The sequence below is a fragment of the Eleutherodactylus coqui genome, chromosome 10 (genome assembly GCF_035609145.1).
Source record: "Eleutherodactylus coqui strain aEleCoq1 chromosome 10, aEleCoq1.hap1, whole genome shotgun sequence".
Taxonomy (NCBI): Eukaryota; Metazoa; Chordata; class Amphibia; order Anura; family Eleutherodactylidae; genus Eleutherodactylus; species Eleutherodactylus coqui.
In genome coordinates this window covers 3,743,269-3,767,496 of record NC_089846.1, presented here as the reverse complement: position 1 = coordinate 3,767,496, position 24,228 = coordinate 3,743,269, and the positions used below count along the sequence as shown (strand labels likewise).

The 24,228-nt window shown below is 48.2% G+C and overlaps 1 protein-coding gene across 1 annotated transcript in view; it reads left to right on the top strand.

Moving 5' to 3' along the window:
- Positions 1–24,228, top strand: part of LOC136579926 (discoidin domain-containing receptor 2-like) — a 112,970-nt gene that overhangs the window by 32,358 nt on the left and 56,384 nt on the right. Inside the window, exon 2 of the mRNA XM_066580021.1 lies at positions 19,456–19,546. The gene's annotated coding sequence lies outside the window, so the exon portion shown is untranslated. The remainder of the gene's footprint in view (positions 1–19,455; positions 19,547–24,228) is intronic.

Genomic DNA, 24,228 nt, shown 5'->3' with positions numbered 1-24,228 from the left:
AGAACTACTATAATACTGCCCCTATGTACAAGAATATAACTACTATAATACTGCCCCCCTATGTACAAGAATATAACTACTATAATACTGCTGCTATGTACAAGAATATAACTACTATAATACTGCCCCTATGTACAAGAATATAACTATTATAATACTGCCCCCTATGTACAAGAATATAACTACTATAATACTGCCCCCTATGTACAAGAATATAACTACTATAATACTGCCCCTATGTACAAGAATATAACTACTATAATACTGCCCCCTATGTACAAGAATATAACTACTATAATACTGCCCCCTATGTACAAGAATATAACTACTATAATACTGCCCCCTATGTACAAGAATACAACTACTATAATACTGCCCCCCTATGTACAAGAATATAACTACTATAATACTGCCTCCTATGTACAAGGATATAACTACTATAATACTGCTCCCTATGTACAAGAATATAACTACTATAATTCTGCCCCCTATGTACAAGAATATAACTACTATAATACTGCCCCCTATGTACAAGAATATAACTACTATAATACTGCCCCCTATGTACAAGAATATAACTACTATAATACTGCCCCCTATGTACAAGAATATAACTACTATAATACTGCCTCCTATGTACAAGAATATAACTACTATAATACTGCCCCCTATGTACAAGAATATAACTACTATAATACTGCCCCCTATGTACAAGAATATAACTACTATAATACTGTCCCCTATATACAGGAATATAACTACTATAATACTGCCCCCTATGTACAAGAATATAACTACTATAATACTGCCCCCTATGTACAAGAAAATAACTACTATAATACTGCCCCCTATGTACAAGAATATAACTACTATAATACTACCCCCTATGTACAAGAATATAACTACTATAATACTGCTCCTATGTACAAGAATATAACTACTATAATACTGCCCCCTATGTACAAGAATATAACTACTATAATACTGCTCCTATGTACAAGAATATAACTACTATAATACTGCTCCTATGTACAACATGATACATCAGGCATGGAACTTCTACCTCTAGCTTGGATACAAAATGTGATACAGGAGGCGTACAGGTTCTGTATAGTATCCTTTGGCATATTGCTGCACATTTGTTGTTACTGAGCCTCTATCGTGTAAACTCGTCGGCTGTGAAACTTGGTATCCCAGATGGTCCCATACATGTTCTATGGTGATAAATCTGCCATTGTTATGGGGGCTCCTGTGACCCCCTTGTGTGTGCGGCTGAGTATTATCCTGCTGCCTCTTGGAAGCCACCATGACAGGAACACATGTGGCTGCAGGAGGTCTTGAACATATTGCTGAGCTGTCATTGTCCCTCGTACCATCACTAAGGGTGACCAACCGTCATATGCAATGACCCCCAGACCATCACACCAGCAGGGGGCAGGGTTGAGGCGCTGATACCGAGGTCTCCAGACCCGATAACTGCCTTCGTCAGCGCCAAAAATAAACCCGTATTCACCGCTGAAGACAACAGAGTTCCCCTACGTAGCGTCCAGTTTCATTGTTCATGACATCCCTACAAACGGAGGCAACGGTGGGTGTCAGAGGCCATACATGTAATGTAATGTCCTTCAGCCACGTGCCTGGAAATGGTTCTGTCAGACGCAGGGGTCTAATGCCCCCTGTCTCTGCATGGCGGATAATGAAACACTTGGAGCTGCTGGTGTTTGTTGGTCGATCAAACGCTCCTCTCTACTGGTGGTCTGTAGGGGGTGTCCTGAGCCCAGTCACCTTGTGTGCCCCCATCCTCTGGATCCAACACCTCCTAACAGTCTGGTCAGACGCTCCTCTCCACTGGTGGTCTGTGCCTGGGCACTTTGCATGCCCTCACACATCCACTGGTCTCAACACCTTCCAACAGTCTGGTCAGATGATCGTCTTTACTGGTGGTCTGTCGGGGGGGTCTTGAGCCCGGTCACTTTGTGTGCCCTCATCTACTGGTCCCAACACGTCCTTACAGCCTGGTCAGACGGTCCTCTTTACTGGTGATCTTTAGGGGGCGTCCTGAGCCCGGTTACCTTGTAGAAGGAATTAATGGGGTATTCATATGGGCATAGGTGAAAATCTCCTCATTCTGATCATAGTGCCACATAAACACAGGTCTTCCGCATTTATTGGAGCCACCTAGAGACAGAAAGATGCTGGAGGAGTGATATGGGGCTAATAGATTATGGTGAAAGCTGCATATCCAAGTGCTATATTGGGGCATGATGTTCCTCTACGTTCGGACTTGTGGGGGAAAGCAACAAGTCCTACTAATGTAACCTCTAGAAGCCAGCTGCCTCCCCCTGACAGCAGAGAAGTTGTGGACATTGAAGAAGAATGTACTAAGTTTCCGGTCTTGGCTGGAGACGATGATGAGGATCCTCCTCTGGCTCAGGGTGTTTCTGAACTGGAGGTTTCCCATGAAATCTTTGGGACGGCACAGATGAGAGATCTCACTCTCACAAATGTTATAACCGATGTACTACAAGAACCAGACGTTGACCAGCCGTTTCCCTGTTTTTCGATGAATAATGATCTTTTGTATAAAGTAACTAAAAATAATGGGAAAATTGTTGAACAGCTGGTTGTCCCCAGGTCATATAGACTTAAGGCCCTTGATATGGCATATGATCATGTACTTGGAGATGGATAAGACGCAGGACCGAGTCCTTCAAAGGTTCTTCTGACCTGGAATTTATAAAGGGATAAAGAAATCCTGTCAATCAATCTTGCCCCCGGTGTCAGATGACCGGCCTGGAGCCATACCTCCACAGCCCATTAGGGCCTCTACCCATAATCAAGAAGAATTGGTATGGATCTAGTGGGTCCCATGGTCAGCGAGAGGACATCAGTATATCCCGGTCATTCTAGACTATGCTACCCGGTATCCTGAAGCTGTCCCTTTATGGAATACTGCTGCCAGGGAATTGTTCTATATGTTTTCCAGGAAACGGATCACTAAAGAAATCTTTACTGACCCGGGGAACCCATTCATGTCAGAGATAGTGAAAGAATTGTGCCAACTCTTTAATATCAAGCACCTACGTACCCCTGTGTACCAATCACAGACAGATGGATTAGTGGAGAAGTTTAACAAGACCCTAAAGTAGATGTTGAAAAGGGCAGTAGAAAAAGATTCGCGTAACTGGGGCCGTCTGTTACCGTACCTGATGTTCTCCATTAGAGAAGTACCACAGGTGTCTAATAGATTCTCACCCTTTGAGTTGGTCTATGGCTGTCACCCAAGGGGGCTGCCTGACATAGCGAAAGAGATGGGAAGCAAAGTTGGCTCCCTACAAGAGCGTTATTGAGCATGTGGCTCAGATGCAGGACCGCATTGCTACAGTAATGCCTATTGTAAAGGAACACCTGCAGAAGGCGCAAGAGGCCCAAAATTGAGTGTATGACTGGTCTGCCAGGGTCAAAACTTTTAACCCAGAGTCCTGTTCTTTGTGCCCATGGTTGAAAGCAAATTTCTGAGATGGTTGGTGAAGTAATTTTTATGGTATGCCAGCCGGGAAAAAGAAAGCCTGACCAGATTTATCATGTCAATTTAATTAAGCCCTGGAGGGATAGGGAACATTTTGGTGCCTCGGGTGTTAGCAAGTAAAATTTGCAGCAACCCATTCCTCCAGTCAGAATAGGAGATTCCCTCTCGGTGCACCAACAACAAGAGGCCAAAAAGTTCCTGCAGAGAAATAAACGTTCTCTGACCATCCGGATAGAACCCATGTCCTAAAGCATGATATAATAACAGAAACCAGGATGAACATAAATCTCAAGCCATAGAGGATACTGGAAGCCCGTAGAGAAGCAGTCTCTGCCGAGGTTAAGGGCATGCTTGAGCTAGGAGTGATGAAGGAGTCAAAGAGTGGATGGTCAAGCCCCATTGTTTTGATTCCCAAACCAAATGGCACTTGGAGGTTCTGTCATGACTTTAGAAAATAAATGAAATCTCCAAGTTCGATGCTTACCCCATGCCGAGAGTGGATGAGAGACCTGGTGATGCCCGATATATTACCACGCTTGATCTTACAAAAGGGTCCTGGCAAATACCTTTGACAGATAGAGAAAAAGAGAAAACCATGTTTGCCACCCCAGATGGTTTGTTCCAATACAACATGCCATTCGGATTGCACGGGGCGCCGACTGCTTTGCAGAGGTCAATGGACCGGATTTTGAGGCCACACCGTGACTGTTCCTCTTCATACCTGGACAATGTGGTCATTTACACTGCAGATTGGGAGAGTCACCCTTGCAAAGTACAAACAGTCGTGGATGCAATAAGGGATGCGGGTCCTGCCATAAAGCCAGAAAAGTGTGCTTTAGGCTTGGAGGAAGCCAAATACCTTGGCTACATCATTGGCGAGGAGTAATCAAATTACCAAAGTGGACTCCATACAGAGTTATCCTAGGTCTTCAACCAAGAAACAAGTCAGGGGTTTTCTTGGAATCACGAGATACTATCGCAGGTTTGTGCCAAATTTTGCCTCCATAGCTGCACCAGTGACCAACTTGACTAAAGGTCGGAGGTCAGTGATGGTGACATCATGGAATCCAGAGGCCGAGAAGGCTTTTCAGAGCCTGCTGTCCACTTTGTGCGAACAGCCAGTACTAGTCACCCCTGACTTCACCAAGAAGTTTATAGTACAAGCAGATGCTTCTGACATGGGTTGGGCACAGTGTTGTCTCAAACACTAAATGGTGAGGAACATCCAGTAATGTATTCCAAAGTTGTCTCCTGCAGAGATAAATGATACCATCGTAATACAGACGTGTACAGCGGGTAAGTGCTCACTGGAGGCATAAAATCTTATCTCCTGGGCCGCCGGTTTAGTTTGGTATCAGACCATAATTCCTTGAAATGGATGAAACCGAACAATGAGAAAAATGCAAGGGTAATGAGAAGGTTCTTGTCTCTACAGAACTTTGATTCTACTGCAGCGTCTGAGGAGCGGGCCACGGCCTAGGAGACAGCGGGGTAGAGTGTGGGCCTTGTCACGGTGGCTTTACCGTCTCCCACACGGAGGGTAACCGGTGACATGTCCAGGAGCCGAGGGCAGGTTAATAAAAGGGAACCCAATATTGGATTACCTTAGTCTCTGTTGTCACGGGTGACGCCACTGTTTCTTCTGCAGCGGGTAATTCCTAGATGGTGGAGTAAATCTTCTCTCACGTAGCTTCTGTGTGGGAATTCCTGCTTGTCAGAGTAAATCCACACACACGTGTACTTTTTAAGACGCAGCCTCCAAAAAACGGACGGGCGACCGGTCGTTTTACTCAACTTCAGTAACAAATACAATTCAGCAGTTTCCTGGACAGTCGGTGCGACAGAGAAAACCACAGCCACAGTTATCTGTAGGTCCTGGCCCGGTACCACACTTCTTTCTCCTAATCTCTAACAGTCCACACTAATGGTCAGGTTCACGCTGCCGAACTCTTGGGGATAGTAGTCCTCGACAGTCATTAGGCCATCCTCTCAGCCTCTTCCATTCTGCACCAGACAGGTTGAAGGTACCTGTGTGGAACTCCTGAAGACCTCTGCTGTAGGTCCAGAACACTCTCAGAACAGAAGACCCTTGCACACTCCTTGCAAGCACAAATATCTCACAAGGTCACATGACAAACAAACGGATACACTTTCCAGACAGTCAGCTCACATACCAGGCAGTTAACTCTTTCAGTGCTGCAGCTAGGCAATGCACACCATTCTTGCAACACAGAAGACACTGACAAGACAAATGCATGCATAGAGTTATGGAGGGGCCCCGCTGTACTTGGCCACTACACTACCATTAAACATAGACCAGGCAAGTCACAGGGTAATGCTGACACCTTATATCAGTATACTGTATGATGGACAAAAATGCCCAGCCCTCCCGTCTGGAGAAGAGTGTGGAGTGCAGGGAGCGTACATGTCCCTCAGATGACTATGCTGGTTGAAATTAAAAAAGAGACGGTTTGTTCAGGAATCTTTGTTGATCTGTTGTATTAGGCCTCCTTCACGCGGGCGACACGGAACCGTCGCGAGAAAAATCGCAGCAATATCGCATCGCTGCACGGGGCAATATTGCTGCATCTGCTCGCAGCAATACTGCGATTGTTGTAGTTCTACAAAGTTGTATGTGACGCTACCAAGTTGTGCGACTTTGTAGCATCACATGCGAGGATTTTCGGGTGGAAGGCCTTGAAATATAAACCCTACTGTGAAAATAAGCTGTAACTGAAGAAGATAAAAAAAAATACACATCACTTCTCCCGCACTGTCTGGGACGCCGCAGCAGCTTCTCCTCGGGTCCCGGCACTGATCATCTTCATCTTCTGGCTGGGGATTGAAAAATCCCCGGCTGCTGGAAGCGCTGGATGCGATTGGCTGACGCTTAGCCAATCACAGTCAGTGCTCGATGAATGGCTGTGATTGGTTCAATCACTGGCATTCATCAAGCACTTGCTGTGACTGGCTGACGCTTAGCCAATCACAGCCAGCGCTTCCAGGAGGTGGGGATTTTTCAATTCCCGGCCAGAAGTTGAAGAAAAGAAGCAGTGCCCAGGGAGAGGCTGCTGCCACTGCATTATAGCTTTCTCCTCCCCCACAATTGAGGTCTTCTGGTGTGCTGCTGAGACCTTTCCTTTATTTAATTTTTTTCCTGCAGCTTGGGCTTAGGTTTTGGCTTTGACAGTAGGATTTCCTGATGTCAAAGTTGGATCTCATCGCACGAAAATTGCGTTTTTGTGCAATGCGATGCAACAGGGAGAAAGGCTACATGGGGAAACATGAACTACAATACCTCACGTGTGGCGGGCATATCGCCGGACCTATGAGGTTTTTGTGTCGGGTTGTCGCATGCTACAAAACATCGCATGTGTGAAGGAACCCGTAGGAGAGCATGGGCTGCACATACATGCGATTTGTAGCATTGTAGCAGCACAAAACAATCGCGCACCTTTGTCGCCCGTGTGAAGGAGGCCTAACTGTTGTACGGGCTGGATTTATATTGGAGTGCTGGTTGGTTGGTAGTGAGACCCATCCCTCCCTCTCAGGACTTTCCTGGTTCCTCAGCTGTCTCCACTAAGCTGATTACTGGGATATAAAAGACTGCAAGTCCGGCAGCCTGGGTCAGAGCCTGGGGCGAACACAAGGCCACTGTCAACTTCTGGCAAGCACTGCATGTTATTGTTAGGTGAGCAGAGCATCGTCTAGTTAGTGTCCAGCTGGGCAGGTGTTTATGTACTGCAAGTGGCTATATCTATACTGATCTGCTGCTGCTGGCATAAAGAGAGAAATTAAAGTTTTCATCCTTAACTATGCAGCGTAGTGGCGAGAATAGTTCTGCACACAGTTGACACCGCCCTTACCCTGATGTCGTGCGGTTTGTTATCACGTGGATGCATTATGTACCACTACGCGGTATGTCGCTCATCGTCGCCATAGTATCTACAGGGTGGGCCATGGAAAAGTGGTCCAACACCACACTTGTATGAAAGCTTTCTGAAAGAAAATCTGCCTTTGTTGTCCATAGCAACCAATCACAGCGCAGCTTTCATTTCTTATAGTGCTGAGTTAACTGAAAGCTGCGTTGTGATTGGTTCAGTCACCGTCTAATGGTGGCAGAGTTGTTCTAATATCAAACCACAGCACATCAGGCTCAGATATATATATTAGATTCCCAGGAACGTCAGGCCGTGTGCTGCAGTCACGGTGCGTCAGCTTCCAGTTGAAGCAAATAGTATTACTTTCCCATAAAGCCCACTGACTGAACCTGGTCCTCATAATATGTGATTTGGGGCCAAAACAAGGGTCCCCACCCCAAACCCACAGAGACGGACCTGGAGGGGTCATCCTGCTGGCTGCGATTCTGACTTTGGAATGCAATTACAGCTTGTTGAATGATCAGGATGAAGTCTGAAAGTCATTACCACGTGACATATGTGCTGTGTGCCCGAGAGACGTCCTGCCAGACTGTACACAGCGAACATAATATACAGTATATACTGCATACAGCACAGCGAGGAGAGCAACTGCCAACAGCATTCACTATTATATGCTCTTGTACATAGGGGCAGTATTATAGTAGTTATATTCTTGTACATAGGGGGCAGTATTATAGTAGTTATATTCTTGTACATAGGGGGCAGTATTATAGTAGTTATATTCTTGTACATAGGGGGCAGTATTATAGTAGTTATATTCTTGTACATAGGGGGCAGTATTATAGTAGTTATATTCTTGTACATAGGGGGCAGTATTATAGTAGTTATATTCTTGTACATAGGGGGCAGTATTATAGTAGTTATATTCTTGTACATAGGGGGCAGTATTATAGTAGTTATATTCTTGTACATAGGGGGCAGTATTATAGTAGTTATATTCTTGTACATAGGGGGCAGTATTATAGTAGTTATATACTTGTACATAGGGGGCAGTATTATAGTAGTTATATTCTTGTACATAGGGGGCAGTATTATAGTACAGTTAGTCCCCGACTTGCGAACAGGTTCCGTTCCGGGAGCCCGTTCGCAAGTCCGTTTTGTTCGCAAGTCGAACAAATGGTTGTATGGAGGGGATCGTGGGTGGATCCCGCTCCATACAACGTCGGGTGCTGGCTGTTCTTATAGCGGGCACCCGGCGGCAGCAGTTCCGACGAGCCGTGGCACTTGTCGGAACGGTTAACACTTTAAATACCGCTCTGACAGCGGTATTTAAAGTGTTAACAGTTCTGACGAGCGGCGCGGCTCGTCGGAACTGCTGCCGCCGGGTGCCCGCTGTAAGAAACAGCCTGCACCCGACGTTCAGGGGGCCCGTGCAGCGTCCCATGATGAGATCGCGGGACGCTGTGTGGTTGCTAGGCAGCCGCGGACTCCTGAAAGGCCCCAGGGCTGCCTATGCAGAGTGCCTATCAAGCGCACGGCTTGCTAGGCGCTCTGCATAGACAGCCCTAGAGCCTTTCAGGAGGTCCCCGGCTGCCCAGCAACCGCGATGTGACCGGACAGGCTTCTATCAGGCTTGATAGAAGCCTGTCCGGTCCCTGCACAGTATGATGTAATGCCATAGCATTACATCATACTGTGCTGTACAGATAGTTCGTATCTAGCGAAATTCGTAAGTCGAATGTTCGCAAGTCGGGGACTATCTGTAGTTATATTCTTGTACATAGGAGGCAGTATTATAGTAGTTATATTCCTGTACATAGGGGGCAGTATTATAGTAGTTATATTCTTGTACATAGGGGGCAGTATTATAGTAGTTATATTCTTGTACATAGGGGGCAGTATTATAGAAGTTATATTCTTGTACATAGGGGGCAGTATTATAGTAGTTATATTCTTGTACATAGGGGGCAGTATTATAGTAGTTATATTCTTGTACATAGGGGGCAGTATTATAGTAGTTATATTCTTGTACATAGGGGCAGTATTATAGTAGTTATATTCTTGTACATAGGAGGACAGTATTATAGTAGTTATATTCTTGTACATAGGGGGCAGTATTATAGTAGTTATATTCTTGTACATAGGGGGCAGTATTATAGAAGTTATATTCTTGTACATAGGGGGCAGTATTATAGTAGTTATATTCTTGTACATAGGGGGCAGTATTATAGTAGTTATATTCTTGTACATAGGGGGCAGTATTATAGTAGTTATATTCTTGTACATAGGGGCAGTATTATAGTAGTTATATTCTTGTACATAGGAGGACAGTATTATAGTAGTTATATTCTTGTACATAGGGGGCAGTATTATAGTAGTTATATTCTTGAGCATAGGAGCAGTATTATAGTAGTTATATTCTTGTGCATAGGAGGCAGTATTATAGTAGTTATATTCTTGTACATTGGGGGCAGTATTATAGTGGTTGTATTCTTGTACATAGGAGGTAGTATTATAGTAGTTATGTTCTTATACATAGGAGCAGTATTATAGTAGTTATATTCTTATACATAGGAGCAGTATTATAGTAGTTATATTCTTGTACATAGGAGCAGTATTATAGTAGTTATATTCTTGTACATAGGAGGCAGTATTATAGTAGTTATATTCTTGTACATAGGAGGCAGTATTATAGTAGTTATATTCTTGTACATAGGGGCAGTATTATAGTAGTTATATTCTTGTACATAGGGGCAGTATTATAGTAGTTATATTCTTGTACATAGGGGCAGTATTATAGTAGTTATATTCTTGTACATAGGGGCAGTATTATAGTAGTTATATTCTTGTACATAGGGGGCAGTATTATAGTAGTTATATTCTTGTACATAGGGAGCAGTATTATAGTAGTTATATTCTTGTACATAGGGGGCAGTATTATAGTAGTTATATTCTTGTACATAGGGTGCAGTATTATAGTAGTTATATTCTTGTACATAGGGTGCAGTATTATAGTAGTTATATTCTTGTACATAGGGGGCAGTATTATAGTAGTTATATTCTTGTACATAGGGGGCAGTATTATAGTAGTTATATTCTTGTACATAGGGTGCAGTATTATAGTAGTTATATTCTTGTACATAGGGTGCAGTATTATAGTAGTTATATTCTTGTACATAGGGGGCAGTATTATAGTAGTTATATTCTTGTACATAGGGGGCAGTATTATAGTAGTTATATTCTTGTACATAGGAGCAGTATTATAGTAGTTATATTCTTGTACATAGGGGCAGTATTATAGTAGTTATATTCTTGTACATAGGGGGCAGTATTATAGTAGTTATATTCTTGTACATAGGAGCAGTATTATAGTAGTTATATCCTTGTACATAGGGGGCAGTATTATAGTAGTTATATTCTTGTACATAGGGGCAGTATTATAGTAGTTATATTCTTGTACATAGGAGCAGTATTATAGTAGTTATATTCTTGTACATAGGAGGCAGTATTATAGTAGTTATATTCTTGTACATAGGGGGCAGTATTATAGTAGTTATATTCTTGTACATAGAGGGCAGTATTATAGTAGTTATATTCTTGTACATAGGGGGCAGTATTATAGTAGTTATATTCTTGTAAATAGGGGGCAGTATTATATTCCTATACAGGAGAGTCAGTGTTTTATAACTGGGAAATGTGTCTCATGAAGAATAGCATCCCAGGGATAGTCAGAAGATGCCTCCAATTATTGACAGTTTCTGGTTCTTACTTGTGGACGCTCCATGTTGAGTACAGATGGTTTTCTTGTGACGTCTCACTGTATAATGAAGGAAAGCTCTGGATGATTAAAATGTGATGTCCAGATTTTATTCTGGTTCCCTGGGACTGATTATCTTCAGCAGATGCATGGACTGAGGAGAGTCATTATCGGGGATGTTTGGAGAAGTGAGGAGATGCACATCTGTGTAACACAACACATTATCCACCAGATGTCAATACTGACCTGGCCGGTGACCTTCTGTTTATTGCCATCATACCATTAAATGATCTTCAGCCCTGAGAAGCTTATGTAGACCAGTCTAAAGTTACTGTAGAAGTTCGCTGTTCTTCAGAAGAGTCCTTGCCGGCCTTGATCACTGCTGGTCTGAGGTCCTCCAGGAACCTCTTCACCCTTAGTTGTGACTGATTGCAGAAGCTCATATGGAACTTCTTTGGTTCAGATTGTTTCTGGGTTCTAGCATTCCAACAGGTCTTTGGCATTTGACCCGGGAGTCCTGATTTCACCCTAATTGCAATCTTTCTCTTGATTGTCATTTGGGAGGCAAGAATTGTCCTGAAGTCATAGCTTTTACTTAAGCACAAAACCTGGTACTCGTTGTTTGCCCTTCTGGTTTTGACCCTTGATTTGTATCTCGGTTACATCCTCTTTGTCCTATCTTGATCTGCTGTCGGGGTGTTGACTTCCAGCTTTGTTGTGACTCTACTTCTGCTCCAGGTGTACCTGCGGTGCATCTACCGCCACTTGGTGACTTCTCTGGCGACTCAAAGTTTTATCGGGAAGGATCATTCCCTATCTTGCAGAGAATTCTAGAGTGCAGAATGTTGAGATTTCTTGGACTCCACAGCTCAGTTTAGTCAACGTCAAACCAATGATAACATTGAGCATGATGGAAGATCTTCAGCTTCTCACCCATTTCTTCTTCCTGGTTGGCCGTCTGGGGGTGCTAGTGATATTCTTTGTGGTTTTACATTTGTACTACATTAGCGACCACTTTTTGGATGTTGGGTTTAGTCTGACGCCTCTTCTTATCCCATCCCATCATTCAAGGCACATTCCATGAAGCTCCCTCAGAGATCCATGAGCCTTATGAAGGCACCACTCATGATACAGCTCTGCAGCTAAGTGGAAAGCGATGAAATAATGTAATATAACACTTCATCCCGTTCACAACTATTTTGACAGCTTTAAAAGACTGATGTTATTCCCCGCAGAGGACCTGGCATGGAGATCTCACCATGTTGCAAGTGATAGGGTGAAAAAGCCATATTGATCCTGCAAAGTAGAAGTTGGGGACCTCATTGGGCTATGATGGAGCCATTGGATCTTGAAGCCTCCAGACCACAAATCTACTCAGACCCTGCCTTCAACCCAACAGTTGGCAGCCTAGTCTATACTTTCCAAATGTCTAGTTCTAAGATGAGACCCACAGACCAAGCTTTAATTAAACTCCTTGAAGTCTATCCTCACGTCCCTTAGTAGCCGAACCTCATTGACCTAATCCCCATGAGCAGTTTGACTTCAACTCAACCATCAAATAGCTCATCAACCACTGCTGATCGGCCTCACCCAACCCAATGGTTAGGTTAACTCATCCACCCCCCACAGCTGATCTGGACCCTTCCCTCTGGTTTCTGGTGGGCCTGTGGTTTGGAGTGGATCATGGCCTGTCTGTTTTCTTCAGGGGTCACTTTCATGTCATTGTAGGTGATCTATGGTTTCCTCCAACATTTGGATGCCCAGTGGTTGGCACCATTGGCCAATTCTGCACTATTAAAGAAGCACTTGTCCTTTACTGGTATCTCCATCCGCTTGGGTGCTAAGAATCTAAGCTACACAGCCGGGGCGGTGGTAACGAATCTGAGCCGGGCAACCCCAAAATGTCTTTTCTATGCACCCCGCATGTCATAAACATAGCAATAGGTGACTTGCTTCGGGCGCGCACAGACATATGCGTACTGGGTCATGTAAGTACGCTGCATATTTACACGACTGAACGCGTGTATTTTCAGCTTGTTGCATTTGTTTTGTGTGCATAAATACGCAGGAATCGTCATGTATTTATGTGCAAAAAAAAATGCAAGAAGGCCTCATTATTGTCATGTGTAAATACACAGCGGATACACGCGCAACCAACATATTCACTGCGGGTTTGTAACGCTCCCATAGACTTGCATGGGGGATTTGGGTCTGTAATGCAGAGCAACAGAAGACTGGCTGCTAGATTTTGTTTTGCTTCCACCAATGTACGTCTACATTGGGATGATTAGTGATCCTGCACTTAGTGGGGGGTGGGACCCGATCACCCTGGGAGGACGCAATCACCCTGGGAGGACGCAATCACCCTGGAGGTCCCTTCCGACTCTACCAGTCTATGATTCTATGGTGTTGATGCTGTCCGTGTTACGTGCGTATTCACATGAAGGGCGTTCACTAACAAGTTATGTCTGACTGTGACATGGGCAGCGCTCGCACGTGAAAAGAATCCCTTGATTTCAGTGGGTTAATTAACACGGGCGTTTTTTTGCTCGCACTGATAGATCGAACGATGGCAGAACCTCCTATTTTTTGGGCGCGATCATCAATTATTTTCTATGAGACAAAAAAACCCTGAAACATTCCAATTGCGTAAATGTGATGCGATTTTTAACTCGTCAGATAATAAGCGATTGTTCTGCAAAATTGCAGAAATAGGTAGAACCTGCAGAGATCGATCCAGCTGCATCGCTGCGGGAAAAAAAGATCGCGCACGTAAATAAACCGCGCAAATAACCGCTTCTATTTCTGTGTGAGTTGTGTGTCTCGCAGTGCTCAGAAGTGTAAATACAGCCGTATTAGGAGCCGACCTCCAGGAGCCGGCCTCTAAGAGATGACCTCTGGGAGACTGACTCTAAGAGATGACCTCTGGGAGACCGCCTCTAAAGAGATGACCTCTGGGAGACGACCTCCAGGAGCCGGCCTCTAAGAGATGACCTCCAGGAGCCGGCCTCTAAGAGATGACCTCCGGGAGCCGGCCTCTAAGAGATGACCTTTAGGAGCCGGCCTCTAAGAGATGACCTCTGGGAGACTGACTCTAAGAGATGACCTCTGGGAGACCGCCTCTAAAGAGATGACCTCTGGGAGACGACCTCCAGGAGCCAGCCTCTAAGAAATGACCTCTGTGAGACAGCCTCTAAGAGATGACCTCTGTGAGACAGCCTCTAAGAGATGACCTCTGGGAGACGACTTCTAAGAGATGACCTCTGGGAGACGACTTCTAAGAGATGACCTCTGGGAGACGACCTCTAAGAGATGACCTCTGGGAGACGACCTCCAGGAGCCGGCCTCTAAGAGATGACCTCTGGGAGCTGGCCTCTAAGAGATGACCTCTGGGAGCTGGCCTCTAAGAGATGACCTCTGGGAGCCGGCCTCTAAGAGATGACCTCTGGGAGCCGGCCTCTACGAGATGACCTCTGGGAGCCGGCCTCTACGAGATGACCTCTGGGAGCCGGCCTCTACGAGATGACCTCTGGGAGCCGGCCTCTACGAGATGACCTCTGGGAGCCGGCCTCTACGAGATGGCCTCTGGGAGCCGGCCTCTACGAGATGGCCTCTGGGAGCCGGCCTCTAAGAGATGACCTCTGGGAGCCGGCCTCTAAGAGATGACCTCTGGGAGACCGCCTCTAAGAGATGACCTCTGGGAGACCGCCTCTAAAGAGATGACCTCTGGGAGACGACCTCCAGGAGCCGGCCTCCAAGAGATGACCTCCAGGAGCCGGCCTCTAAGAGATGACCTCCGGGAGACAGCCTCTAAGAGATGACCTCCGGGAGACAGCCTCTAAAAGATGACCTCCGGGAGACGGCCTCTAAAAGATGACCTCCGGGAGACGGCCTTTAAGAGATGACCTCCGGGAGACGGCCTCTAAGAGATGACCTCCGGGAGACGGCCTCTAAGAGATGACCTCCGGGAGACGGCCTCTAAGAGATGACCTCCGGGAGACGGCCTCTAAGAGATGACCTCCGGGAGACGGCCTCTAAGAGATGACCTCCGGGAGACGGCCTCTAAGAGATGACCTCCGGGAGATGGCCTCTGGAAGACGACCTCTGGCAGAGCGGTTACCGCCTACAATCACATTTTTAGATTTGTCGGATTAGGAGCCGTTGAGCAGCGGCGTCTGATGGTCCGTGGCCTCCTCTGTGTCTCTAGTACATCGCAGGGTTATGTAGTGGAATACCTGTCCGCCGCTGTCATATTCTGGCGTCGCCGCTGATAACGATACTCTCACATATGTTCATGCCATTACTCACTCAGCTGTATTCTTGCTCGATCTGCGCTGCGAAGTCGGCCAAAACGTGCAGCATGGAGCGCGAGCGAGCCGCTTACATATGAGACGGCAAGTCTGCTGCCTCTTAAAGTTACCTCCCTCTTCCCGCCCGCAGTGACCCCTCCCCCCCTTCATCCCCCTCCCTCGCAGTGACCCCTTCCATCGCCCTCCCTCGCAGTGACCCCTCCCTCCATCCCTTTCCCTCGCAGTGACACCTCCCCCCTCCCTCGCAGTGACACCTCCCCCTCCTTCCCTCGCAGTGACACCTCACCCCCCTCCCTCGCAGTGACACCTCACCCCCTCGCAGTGACACCTCCCCCCTCGCAGTGACACCTCCCCCTTGCAGTGACACCTCCGCCTCCCTCGCAGTGACACTTCCCCCCTCCCACGCAGTGACACCTCCCCCCTCCCTCGCAGTGTCACCCCCCCTCGCAGTGACACCCCCCCTTCCAGTCACACCTCCCCCCTTGCAGTGACACCTCCCCCTCCCTCGCAGTGACACCTCCCCCTCCCTCGCAGTGACACCTCCACCCCTCGCAGTGACACCTCCCCCCCTCCCTCGCAGTGACACCCCCTCCCTCGCAGTGACACCTCCCCCCCTCCCTCGCAGTGACACCTTCCCCCCCCCCCTCCTTTGCAGTGCATTGTGGCACTATTAAGGCACGGGTGAGTTCGGCACGTGTTTGACCTCTCACACAGTACTGACCCTGCCACCATGTTGGATGTAGTTACCACACAGTACCCGACCCAGCTGCCGCCATGTTGGGTGTATCTACCACACAGTACTGACCCCGCCGCCATGTTGGGTGTATCTACCACACAGTACTGACCCCGCCGCCATGCTGGGTGTATCTACCACACAGTACTGACCCCGCCGCCATGCTGGGTGTATCTACCACACAGTACTGACCCCGCCACCCTGTTGGGTGTAGTTACCACACAGTACTGACCCCGCCGCCATGTTGGGTGTAGTTACCACACAGTACTGACCCCGCCGCCATATTGGGTGTATCTACCACACAGTACTGACTCTGCCGCCATGTTGGATGTAGTTACCACACAGTACTGACCCCGTCGCCATGTTGGATGTAGGTACCACACAGTACTGACCCCGACGCCATGTTGGATGTAGTTACCACACAGTACAGAACCTGCTGCTGCCATGTTGGGTATAGCCACCACACAGTACTGACCCCGCCGCCATGTTGGATGTAGTTACCACACAGTACTGACCCCGACGCCATGTTGGGTATAGCCACCACACAGTACTGACCCCGACACCATGTTGGGTGTAGTTACCACACAGTACTGACCCCGTCGCCATGTTGGATATAGGTACCACACAGTACAGAACCTGCTGCTGCCATGTTGGGTATAGCCACCCCATAGTACTGACCCCGCCACCATGTTGGGTATAGTTACCACACAGTACTGACCTTCCTGCCGCCATGTTGGGTGTATCTACCACACAGTACTGACCGTGCTGCCGCCATGTTGGATGTATCTACCACACAGTACTGACCCCGCCGCAATGTTGGGTGTAGTTACCACACAGTACTGACCCCGCCGTCATGTTGAGTGCAGTTACCACACAGTACTGACCCTTCTGCCGCCATGTTGGGTGTAGTTACCACACAGTACTGACCCTGCCGCCATGTTGAGTGCAGTTACCACACAGTACTGACCTTCCTGCTGCCATGTTGGATGTATCTACCACACAGTACTGACCGTGCTGCCGCCATGTTGGATGTAGTTACCACACAGTACTGACCCCGTCGCCATGTTGGATGTATCTACCACACAGTACTGACCATGCTGCCGCCATGTTGGATGTAGTTACCACACAGTACTGACCCCGTCGCCATGTTGGATGTATCTACCACACAGTACTGACCGTGCTGCCGCCATGTTGGATGTAGTTACCACACAGTACTGACCGTGCTGCCGCCATGTTGGATGTAGTTACCACACAGTACTGACCGTGCTGCCGCCATGTTGGATGTAGTTACCACACAGTACTGACCCCGCCGCCATGTTGGGTATAGCCACCACACAGTACTGACCCCGCCGCCATGTTGAATGCATTTCAGATTGATAGACTGAAGCAGAAGATGTGCGGAGGGCGAACGCGCTGCAGCACGAATGTTGACTTATTTCCTTGCTTTCTACTTCCCAAGTCTGGGCCAGAGCTCAGCAGCGGCCTGATGTGCGGCGGTCCACCCTCTCCCCGGGCGGCGATGAACCTTTGATAGCGCAGCACATTTTCCTTCTCTCGCCGCCCAATCCGACCGTCCTGAAGTAATAGCAATGTAGAACAGACTGTGCAGCCTAAATATTTAAAGGGCCGGTACCCCCGATGATTCCTCTCATGTAATCTGCAAGGAGATTGAGACCTTCTGACTGCAGAGACGGAATTAGTCAGCCGGACTGCGTCCCAAGAGCTCCTGGAGGCTGAGCAGCGGCGGCGCCGTGTACGAATGTCGCTGCATGAAGACAATAGTGATGAAATGGACGGACGGGCGACCCCCAGCGCCGGCTCAGCGGCAAAATATGTGAAAAGATTGTTTATAAAAACAGAAAATGCCTTGAAATATTCCACGATGCGGGACGCGCGGCGCGGGAGGTGGTGTTCGCACTCTACCTGCTCGCGATTCTCACCAGACCAACGTACAATCTCCTCGCACAAACTGTCCGCGCGTCGCGTTACGTGTTATTAGTAAGTCTGTCGCCGGACACAGGCTGTATTTAAGATTGTGGTAGTTTTACATCACGCGATCCGTCCGTAAACCTCGTACGCTGCGACCGCGCTCGTAGAAGTGGAATACGAGTTTAGAAATAACTCGCGATCCTCGATGCCAGCGCGATGCCTTCTTGCTTGGAACGCGCTGCTATATAGGGCCTCCGATAGCGCCAATGTGAAACACCGCACTCACACGCAAACCGCGTGGCGTACGGGCGCAATAGGAGGGACAGAAGGTAAATGGGCGTCGGGCGGGCAGATGCCAGGCTTTGGTCTCTGCTGTATGTTGCACCATGGTTAACCGGGCACCTGTATATTCCCATCGGGCACTGCTGGCCTTTTGTACAAATATTGTGAAGTTCTGGCCGCCCCCCCCCCCCCCCGGTCTCCCCCCCCCCCCCCGCCCGTTTACCTTCTGTCCCTCCTACTGGACCATATGAATGGTGTCCTACCCTCCCTGGTGTTACCTGTAGGCTTAGTCCTAAGGGAGGAGCATTCTGAGAGGTAGGTACCCAACTTTCCCAGATTGAGATTTACCGCCTGGTATCAGCGTTAGGACCCCTCTGAGCGCAGTCACCGGGACGTTGGGGGATGGGCCGATGTAATATGATCATTATATACCAAGAGCCTTGCATTATTAATGTAGTTGGAGTACTGATTACAGGTATATAGACCTCTGATAGTGAATATATTTTGCGCGCTGTTGCCGTTGTTGGTTTCCGCTTCTATGCGATGTGTTTTGCGCCGCGTCTTCGCACGTCCGATATTTACGCACCTGAAAATTGCATCTTGTTTCAATAGGAAAACTTAAAAAATTGCGCATGAAATCCGCGTCTACATGTCAGTGCGAGGCGATGTTTTTAGTGCTCTTATAGAAGATAATGGGTGATATCACCCCCACATATAGCGCCTACAGCGAGAGAACAATCGTCCTATTCCTGTGCCGCCATAACCCGTCCGTGTAAATACAGCCTAGTGGGACGCACTGCTGTGATCAGTCACATATATGGATGTAGGGGGTCTCTGTATATATGGGACATAAAGCAGGGGCCTCGGGGGCCACAGGACACTGCAGTCAACCTCTCCAAAGCCTGAAATGGCTGATGACAGAAAGCAATGGCCTGCAGTCAACCACACAGCAGCAGAACTATGCGTGTACTGTCCCTTTAAATGTACATGCAGCCACTTCGGTATGGATCACATTCTGATTTCTTTTTACTCAGGGATCCGGAAGCCTACGGGATCTAGTGGACGATCGAGGGAACCGCAGCGGCTCGTCCTTATTTCGGACATGAGGGTCTGGCGAGCGCTGAGGTAGGTACAGGATCCGACCACCATAGCCGCAGTCTGTGAGTTGTCACCCAGCTTTCCATGGTGTACAGCTCTGTGCTGTAAGCATACGTTCGCACGGCGCATTCGCTTCGGAATTACTTGCCGTGGATTCGGCCTCTGAGCACTGCGGCTTCCTTTGGCGCGGCTCCTCCTGCGGATGACAAGTCACTTCCTGATCTGGAAACTAGTGGAAATGCAATGTACCCCATCGGACTGCAGCAGGACTAAATCCGCATGGGAATCCGCGCCACAAACTGCGGCTTTCTGGCACAGTTTTTAGAAGTGGAATTTGCTATGGAAAATTCAGTGGTGCCAACTGTGATCCAGAGACGTCAGCCGTCGGCCATGTTGTTCTGTGTGTCCGGCCGTCGGCCATGTTGTTCTGTGTGTCAGGCCGTTGGCCATGTTGTTCTGTGTGTCAGGCCGTTGGCCATGTTGTTCTGTGTGTCAGGCCGTCGGCCATGTTGTTCTGTGTGTCAGGCCGTCGGCCATGTTGTTCTGTGTGTCCGGCCGTCGGCCATGTTGTTCTGTGTGTCCGGCCGTCGGCCATGTTGTTCTGTGTGTCCGGCCGTCGGCCATGTTGTTCTGTGTGTCCGGCCGTCGGCCATGTTGTTCTGTGTGTCCGGCCGTCGGCCATGTTGTTCTGTGTGTCCGGCCGTCGGCCATGTTGTTCTGTGTGTCAGGCCGTCGGCCATGTTGTTCTGTGTGTCAGGCTGTCGGCCATGTTGTTCTGTGTGTCAGGCTGTCGGCCATGTTGTTCTGTGTGTCAGGCCGTCGGCCATGTTGTTCTGTGTGTCCGGCCGTCGGCCATGTTGTTCTGTGTGTCCGGCCGTCGGCCATGTTGTTCTGTGCGTCAGGCCGTCGGCCATGTTGTTCTGTGTGTCCGGCCGTGAATGGTTGGAATGCAGTCATAGAGGTTTATCACCCCCGCCGCATTAGCACGAGGATACGGGGTTGTACGGCCAAAACTGTTCACCCGGTGGAGGGCGGCTTGTGGACAGCCGAAGGTTCAGATTAGGGGAAATCTTGAAATAAGACGGAATCGATCAGGCCGATCTTGCTGATCAGAGAACCTCGTGTGGAGATATGACCTCCGGGCTTCATCAGATGGGCGCGTTTTAGTCCCGTGAGAATGATGGCCGCATTACGGGATAAAACGAAGCCATTGGTTTCACTGCTTTTGCCTTCCCCAGCGGGACTTTCGCCCGTTAATACGGCGTGCGCGGCGGATCGGGCAGCAACTATATTCCCGATGCTTTCTTCGAATTCCTGCACCCGTTTATGCGCCATGCTCCGTAGCAGCGAGCGTATCTGCGGCCGTGGGCTTATCTTCACATGAGTGATTCCGCCTCCCGCGACGGCCTGAGGCTGGGAAATCGCACTTTTTCGCCAAGCACGCCGCGTTATTGTAGGTCCTCCTATGAAAAAAACATGCGATTTTTCATTTGGCGCAACTTTCTTGCAAACCGCCTCAAACACGCAGAGAAAATCGCAGGTCAGAGGGCTTGTTCGCACGAGCGATGTTCTCGCGTTAGCTTTGTGTAATGCGATGCGGATAAAACTCGTGCGATGTGAAATCAGCAGAACCGCCTGCGATCCTCTGACGCCCGTGCACCAGGCGCGATGTCACAGAAGCGTTGTGACGCATCGGCATTAAAACTGCAGGTTGGTGGCGCGATGTCACACTCTGCAGAGTCCCATCCCATGATCCCTCACTCCTCCTCTCTCTGTGTGTCAGTCTGAACTGTTATTTAGTGACATTCTATTCGTGAAGCAGGCGGCTCAGGATGGGAGAGGATTGTTGCTTCATTCCTTGCAGACACGGCCGACGGGGTTTACATCGGGGTTAAACAAGGATGATGAATGCCGTATATTGTCTTATGGTCCCGGGGGGCGCGGTGCCAGCTAGGTGTCTGCAGACTGCGCCACTAATACCCACTGTGCGCCAGACAAGGGTAACGCTCGCCAACAGATTAACCCCTTCATGACTGCAATACGCCTTCTACTGCCCTCACTAATGGGCTTCATACCTGCACATACAGGTGGCATGTCTGACCACTGACAGCCGGCTCCAACCACCAGAGGGGAGGAACCTCCGATCCTGGCAGTTTAACCCCTTACATGCCGTAATCAACAGCAACTGCAGCCTGTAAGCAGATGACAGGGGGAGGGGCTCTTTGTCACCCATCAGCACCCCATAATGTGACTGCAGGGTGCCAGCAGCCTTAGGGTGACAAAGGCCTCCATGTCTGCTATTTAACGCAGCCTATTATGCCCCGCCTCCGGCAGACTCTGATAGGCTGAGTAGAATGCAATACAGAAGTAATGCAGTGTATTGTCCGAGAAATCGTACGAGTGCATCTACCTCCAGGGACTAAACTAACAGGACCAAGAACCCAGAAAATATTTTATCATTTATCTCGCAGAGAAAACCGTAAATATGATACAAGAACTAACGTCACAATTGTTGGTACATCTCCAACACATTATATGTCCCCCAGAGTGCAGCCAGTAACATCTCCAACACATTATATGTCCCCCAGAGTGCAGCTAGTAACATCTCCAACACATTATATGTCCCCCAGAGTGCAGCCAGTAACATCTCCAACACATTATATGTCCCCCAGAGTACGGCCAGTAACATCTCCAACACATTATATGTCCCCCAGAGTGCAGCCAGTAACATCTCCAACACATTATATGTCCCCCAGAGTGCAGCCAGTAACATCTCCAACACATTATATGTCCCCCAGAGTGCAGCCAGTAACATCTCCAACCCATTATATGTCCCCCAGAGTGCGGCCAGTAACATCTCCAACACATTATATGTCCCCCAGAGTGCAGCCAGTAACATCTCCAACCCATTATATGTCCCCCAGAGTGCGGCCAGTAACATCTCCAACACATTATATGTCCCCCAGAGTGCAGCCAGTAACATCTCCAACCCATTATATGTCCCCCAGAGTGCGGCCAGTAACATCTCCAACACATTATATGTCCCCCAGAGTGCAGCCAGTAACATCTCCAACCCATTATATGTCCCCCAGAGTGCGGCCAGTAACATCTCCAACACATTATATGTCCCCCAGAGTGCAGCCAGTAACATCTCCAACACATTATATGTCCCCCAGAGTGCGGCCAGTAACATCTCCAACACATTATACGTCCCCCAGAGTGCGGCCAGTAACATCTCCAACACATTATATGTCCCCAGAGTGTGGCCAGTAACATCTCCAACACATTATATGTCCCCCAGGGTGCGGCCAGTAACATCTCCAACACATTATATGTCCACCAGAGTGCAGCCAGTAACATCTCCAACACATTATATGTCCCCCAGAGTGCGGCGAGTAACATCTCCAACACATTATATGTCCCCCAGAGTGCAGCCAGTAACATCTCCAACACATTATATGTCCACCAGAGTGCAGCCAGTAACATCTCCAACACATTATATGTCCCCCAGAGTGCGGCCAGTAACATCTATTACACATTATATGTCCCCCAGAGTGCAGCCAGTAACATCTCCAACACATTATATGTCCACCAGAGTGCAGCCAGTAACATCTCCAACACATTATATGTCCCCCAGAGTGCGGCCAGTAACATCTCCAACATATTATATGTCCCCCAGAGTTCGGCCAGTAACATCTCCAACACATTATATGTCCCCCAGAGTGCGGCCAGTAACATCTCCAACACATTATATGTCCCCCAGAGTGCGGCCAGTAACATCTCCAACACATTCTATGTCCCCCAGAGTGCGGCCAGTAACATCTCCAACACATTATATGTCCCCCAGAGTGCAGCCAGTAACATCTCCAACACATTATATGTCCTCCAGAGTGCAGCCAGTAACATCTCCAACACATTATATGTCCCCCAGAGTGCGGGCAGTAACATCACCAACATATTATATGTCCCCCAGAGTTCGGCCAGTAACATCTCCAACACATTATATGTCCCCCAGAGTTCGGCCAGTAACATCTCCAACACATTATATGTCCCCCAGAGCTCGGCCAGTAACATCTCCAACACATTATATGCCCCCCTGAGTGCGGCCAGTAACCTCTCCAACACATTATATGTCCCCCAGAGTGCGGCCAGTAACATCTCCAACACATTATATGTCCCCCAGAGTGCAGCCAGTAACATCCCCAACACATTATATGTCCTCCAGAGTGCGGCCAGTAACATCCCCAACACATTATATGTCCCCCAGAGTGCAGCCAGTAACATCTCCAACACATTATATGTCCCCCAGAGTGCAGCCAGTAACATCTCCAACACATTATATGTCCCCACAAGTGCGGCCAGTAATATCTCTAACACATTATATGTCCCCCAGAGTGCAGCCAGTAACATCTCCAACACATTATATGTCCCCCAGAGTGCAGCCAGTAACATCTCCAACACATTATATGTCCCCCAGAGTGCGGCCAGTAACATCTCTAACACATTATATGTCCCCCAGAGTGCAGCCAGTAACATCTCCAACACATTATATGTCCCCCAGAGTGCAGCCAGTAACATCTCCAACACATTATATGTCCCCCAGAGTTCGGCCAGTAACATCTCCAACACATTATATGTCCCCCAGAGCTCGGCCAGTAACATCTCCAACACATTATATGCCCCCCTGAGTGCGGCCAGTAACCTCTCCA